The sequence below is a fragment of the Nannobrachium achirus genome (assembly GCF_963921795.1).
Source record: "Nannobrachium achirus genome assembly, chromosome: 21".
In the NCBI taxonomy this organism is placed as follows: Eukaryota; Metazoa; Chordata; class Actinopteri; order Myctophiformes; family Myctophidae; genus Nannobrachium; species Nannobrachium achirus.
The window spans coordinates 50,886,382-50,892,954 of NC_137828.1; positions in this window are offsets into that span (position 1 = coordinate 50,886,382).

The following is a 6,573-nucleotide window of genomic DNA, read 5'->3' on the forward strand; positions in this document are numbered from 1 at the left end:
TTGTGCGCCAGCAGAGCGCGCCATGAAGTGCGCTCACCACTGGTATTGGCATCACAATGTACAAGTACCAAAAGTAAAAGTATGCATTGCGAGCTTGTAGATCGACTATTTTCGAATGGGCAAAATGTATTTAGCGCAGACGTGGTTAATGTATTTTTTCTACAAATTCTTTCTACAAAGTAACTATTAACTAAAGTTTTTGTAGAGAAGTAAAAGTATAATATTTGCCTCTAAGGTGTTGTGGAGTAGTAGTAAAAACTTATTGAACATTGTAAATACCAATACAGTAAAGTAAACTTAAAGGGGCACTCCACCACTTTTCAACCTATGTTCATATAATTGGTCCTCACTCAAAAATAGCTTTTTTCTTTTTTTTCTTTTTTTTTTCTTAGAGCAGGGCTGTGGGCAGGTCAGAAACCCATAGTCTTGTGACATCATCGATTGCCAATCCAGCTTATAGAAACTGCAGGCTTTCTATTCCTGAAAAGTTGCAATTTTAAAGTGGAAGCCATTGTTCTCGCGATAATAAAAATCTTTTTTTTTTTTCAAAAATATTGATTAATTTTTTTTGGGGGAAAATGATGATGTCACAAGACGATGGATTCTGAACTTCCCACAGCTCTCCTAGGAGACTTGGACTGAATAGAAAAAAATGGTGATATTTTATCATGAACATTAGTGAGGACCTATTATATGAAGACAGGTTGAAAAGTGGTGAACTACTACTTTAAGTACAGTACTTGATTAAATGTACTTAGTTACTTTATACCACTGTTGGTCAGCAGGTCATTGACGTGAGGGAGGGACAGAGTTTTCATCTTGTCTTGTTGTGGAGGCTGAGCTCTGTTTGTCACACAATGGGCTCCCTGGAACCCTTCTGTTTACAGTGCTTTGTCATGTGACTGGTGCACAGTGTCACACTTTGTCTCAACAGGAAGGTCTTGTTTGACTGCTAGGTAAACAGAGTAGGTGCATTCATTGGTGCAAGAGAGAGAGAGAGAGAGGGCTTATGGGATAGATGGCAAATAAGTCATTGTGTGACAGAATCATAGCCGTTGTTTGTGCTTACAGAAGCCAACCTCTAGTGCACTGTAGGGGTGTCAACCGTCAAACTCATTTCGAGGTGAGGGCCACATTACACGAAAGCTAAGGTGACTTAAGGTGAGGTAAGATGAGGGCCACAACCAGTTGTGCAGACACGCATGTGTGCAGTCACATGGCTGTCACTTGGCTTTGTTTTCGAGCCCGTTGTTTTCTCATCCCCTAGGGGGTCCTACAGCTATATCACTTTACAAATTGTGTTTATTATTAAGAAGAATAGCTACTTTAATTATTGACTTTAATTATTGGTTATTAGGCTACAGGAAATGTGATAGTACTTAACTTGCCCCCGTAAAACCTCTTCCCACAATAACCTCTCTTCCCTCCAAGAGTGGCACTAGAGGGAAGGCCATGACGTTATTAATGGGTTTCATCTGCAATCTGCTTAGAGGTGGCAGAGGCTCAGGGGTAGAGTGGCCGTAAACAACTATTTTCGTTGCTGATGTTGCGCGGCTCAGCTGTTCTTAGAGCAGGGGTCTTCAACAGGGGGTCCGGGACCCCTGGGGGTCCCCAGAGTTACTACAGGGGGTCCTCCAAATCTTTCAGTGATAGAAACCTTTTTGTCTCTTTTTTCTAACCACTTTTGAACTCTATAGTGTCCGTATTCTGAGAACTTGAAAGCCAAAAATAGCGGATCTACAAGCTCACAACGCCTCGTAGATCGGCTATTTTTGGCAAAGAAGTTTGGTGTAGAGGGGAAAAAGAGCAGACCAAGTACAGAGTGAAAGGTCAAGTGTATTAAGTATTGACGGTTCAAGTGGTTAAATATCTGAGAACACAAATTGACATGAATCCAAAATACACTGATGATTGTGCTGTCAAACAATGAAACTATAAGGAATCTATGAACAGGTTGTGGGGGTCCCTGCTTCATCTCTCTCTCAACTAAGGGGTCCTTGGCCTGAAAACGTTGAAGACCCCTGTCTTAGAGGCTGCGTACGAAAAGAGCCGCCCCCTCCTGCCCATGCATGATTGGCCCACCACTTCCGTTTCTGTGACTCACGTAGAAGCGATGCACGCGGAAGCGATGCAGATTCCCTCGGTCCCGGGATGCATATGCCCCAGAGCCGAAGGAGGCGTCTACCTTTCTATATCTATGGCAAGGGTCTTCAACAGGGTGTCTGGGACCCCTTGGGGATCCTCAGAGTTACTACAGGGGGTCCTTCAAATCTTTGTGTGACAGAAACCTTTTTTCTCCTTTTTTATATTAACCACTTGAACCCTAGTGTCCATATTCTGAGAACTTTAGCCAAAATAGCTTTTAGATCGGCGAGGCGTTGTGACCTTGTAGATCTGCTATAAGAGGTTTGGTGTAGACTAGAGGGGGAAAAAGAGCACACTAAGTACAGTGTGAAAGGTCAAGTTTATTAAGTATTGACGGTTCAAGTGGTTAAATATCTGAAAACACAAATTGACATGAATCCAAAATACACTGATGATTGTGCTGTCAAACGATGAAACTATCTCTCTCTCTCTCACAGCTAAGGGGTCCTTGGCCTGAGAACGTTGAAGACCCCTGGTCTATGGTATGAATTAGGGCCTGGGGATGAGAGTGGGTGGCCATTTTTAGTCAGAGCAACGACTCACCCAGAGGCGTCAATTAGGTATGGCAAGATATGGCAGCTGCCATACCTTAGCTACAGGAAGAAAAGAAAAAATGTACTTCTTAAAAATAAATTCATGCCTGTTGTTAAGGTATGGCAACATGACTGGTGTCTTGCTTCGCGCGTGCAAGACACCAGTCATGTTGCCATACCTTTAGCTTTTGCTGAACGGACGCCACTGGACTCACCACCAATCAGTTTGAGATGGAAGCTTGATGGGTTTTTGGATTAATTCCCATATTTGTAATTCCTTTAGAAGGTTATCCTTTCACAAGAAGACTCAGCTTCTACCCACAGAGTAAAACCACAGTCAGTCAGAGTCCAACACAATAAAGGAGGCCACACCAGTGCAAGTCCGTTTTCTGTTAGTTGTATTGAAAGAATAGTTCAGAGATCAGTGTACAGTACAGCAAGTAAGTTCACCCATAGTTGCTTCTCTGGCTAATAGACAGTTGACATGGTTTTATATAGTTACTGTAAAACAGTATGATGTAATATCGTGACCGTGGTCACCTCATCGGCTGACCTGACCTTTATCAGTGGTCAGAACACAACAGAGTTGTTGACAGAGTTCAATTCAATCTTGTTGTTGACAGCTTCCTGCCGTCACTCCATAAGGCTAAAGATTGTTTACTTAAAGATGGTTTGCCAGTTAAATATCAGGCCCTTGTACAGTGTCAAGGCTATAGGAACAACAATGTTAAAACAACAGGGTTTGTTTTGGAACACAGCACAATCAAAGAATTATGATATTTGACCGTTATACACAAATTGGTACACACTACTATATTAATATTATATTAATAATATTAACCAAACAGGATCCATCAAAGTTGCTCTGAGCTAAGGCCTCTCTCTCTCTCTCTCTCTCTCTCTCTCTCTCTCTCTCTCTCTCTCTCTCTCTCTCTCTCTCTCTCTCTCTCAATTTCAATTCAATTCAATTCAATTCAATTCAAAAGACTTTATTGGCATGAGAAAACATACGTTTACATTGCCAAAGCAGAAATGTACACAATACAATACAATACAATACAATCTGAACAAAATATTTACAGGTGAAAAGAGTGTAACAGTTTCTCTCTCTCTCCAAGCACTCCCACAGAGCTCTTGGACGTCGGCCGGGGCCGCTACTCACCCAGCAGGGGCTGTATCTCATTCTCATGATGATCAGCGGCCTGTCAGCTGCAGCACACGCGTGCCCTTACACACACACACACACACACACACACACACACACACACACACACACACACACACACACACACACGACACACACACACACACACACACACACACACACACACACACACACACACACGCACGCACACGCACACACACACACACACACACACACACACACACACACACACACACAGCCCTGGCTACATGTGTTTGCCAGAACCTCAAACACACCTCCCCCCACCCTCCCTCCCAATCATTGCCCATGTGCAGAGAGAGAGAGAGAGAGAGAGAGAGAGAGAGAGAGAGAGAGAGAGAGAGAGGGTGCATTGAGTTACGGCCCTGGGAGCAGTAGGCTTGGAGCTCTCAGCTAATAAATTCCAGGCCTTCCTTCCAGGCTTGGAAATGTTTACTCCCCAGTAGGCCTACACTCCTCCTTACATCTCCCCTATTGTCTTTGGAGGGGAGGCAGCGTTGGTCGTGTCACACTGTCACTGCCATGGATGCAGAAAGCACAGCATCACGCTCAGGTTTCAGCAGAAAACCGGGGGCACAGCTTGTCAAGAAGCATAGGCCTATTGATCCCCCCCCCATTATGGCTCTTTTCAGACCAATCTATGGGTTTATTTAACAAAAAAAGACACCATCATTTACAAAACAGTCTTTTACCTTGTTGTTTATAATTGTTTTATTTTTGAAGTAAACCTTAGAAACTCACCGTATTAGTTTCACTTGACTATGCTGCTAAACGTTGGTGATATAAATGCATTATGTTGCCTCTAAAGCAGACTGAAGTAAATGTGTTTGATTGATTGATTGATTGATTGATTGATTGATTGATTGATTGATTGATTGGATACTTTATTAGCAGTTTGCCCCAAAAAAGCACAGGAAAGTATTGTTCAATTCAAGGTCTGCTAAGAGGATTTTAAACCCAAGAAAGCACTATGGCTTGTTTCCATTGGGGTCCTTTGTACTTAATTCATCATAGATGAATGTGTGTAACTGACATTCAGAGAGAGAGAGAGAGAGAGAGAGAGAGAGAGAGAGAGAGAGAGAGAGAGATACAATGATACAGCAAAGACACTGGAGTTGGCTGTCTGACATGGTTTTTGGCCTCTAAACAGTCATGTGAGCACAGTGTTGCAGCCGCTCGCTGCCTCAGGAGTGGGTGTTTACCAACCACGGTGCTGGTTTCTGTTTGTATCGCACAGCGTGCTCTTCTCTTGCAAAGACGGGTCGGCTTTCTGCCTTTCCCTTTAAAAAGGCCCTCCTCCATGGTTGCTGCGGTTACCGGGGCTTTTTTTTCTCTCTCTCTCTCTCTATAATTGAGTCTTGCATTTTGGGTCCTGGATTCCACAGCCAGGCCCCTGCACAAAGCCCTGATTATTCCTAAGCAGTGTACTGGTGCTGTGGAGTGGAGTGGAGTGGAGGGAGGGAGGGAGGGAGGGGGGCAGAGAGGCAGAGAGACGGGGCTCTTGAATGAATGCCATGGCATTCTCATGAATCCCATTGGCTGCTCATTCTCTGTCCTCACCATTATGAAATCCCTGAGTGCTGCCTGCCTGGCAGGGACGGAACCCTGGGCCTAAACACAGACAAGTTTGTTTGATCATGTTGGCTGCACATACAATGGGACTCGACTAAGTTCAACCACCAGGATCCAGCCAGGGCAGGAGGACACGGCTCACAATGCACCCCAGTAGTGGTAGATGAGATGAGGAGGGGTTGGCTGGGGTTTAATTGGCATTAAAATAGCTCAAATTATTATTCCAGCATTTCTTTGGCAACAGAAATACAGTATGAAAGAAAAGCTACTAATAATTTTATGTAGCTTTTTCAGTGTCTAGTGGAAACTTCACACTGTCCTCATGTTTCCAAAGCTGCAAGGAAGTGATAATGAAATGGCATCAAAACCATTTAGACCAGTGGTTCCCAAACCTCTTAGCTCGAGACACAAAAGAGAAATTAGATGTTTGCCTGGGACCCCAGCTTAGTGCAAATAGAAGATCTACAAGCTCACAACGCAAGCTTGTAGATCTGCTATATTCACTACTCATTTAACTTTTTTTTCTAATTGATAGAATTTCTTTTATTTCAGAAAATTATTTAGAAAAATCATTGAATTTGTAAAAAAAAGTGATTTTGTTTATGAAAAAGTTTTTAATAAATAAAAAATCAAGATAAAGGGATATTTATTGGTCCAGCGACCCACAAATGAGTCCCGACCCACTAACATTCTTTCCAGATTAAGAGACCTTGCACTCTCTGCGGCCCGTGTCCAACACCAATGGCTTCCTTCCCTCAGAAGTAGCTCAGTCATCCATCTCTGTAAACACTCTCTGTCCCCAAACCGCTCTCTTGGCCCCTCCATGACTATGTGGTAAAAGGACAGAAGAGATTAACTCGCACTGTTCAATGTGTTGGCCTTGGGTACAAAGGCTTTCAACAGACCATATTTAAAGTGTCATTCACAGTAGAAAGATGAGAGTTAAAGCCCGGGGAGAACAGGAGGTTCGAGTGTGCTGTGTTGAACTTGGGTATTGTGGTGAGTGGGAGGTGATATCAGACAGTAAGAACATACTGCTGCTACTAAACTTAATTATACAAATACTGACTCGGCCACAAATCAAGCGATTCATTCAATTAGACTCGACCCCATGTTAGCTTAACCACTGACCGGGTCAAA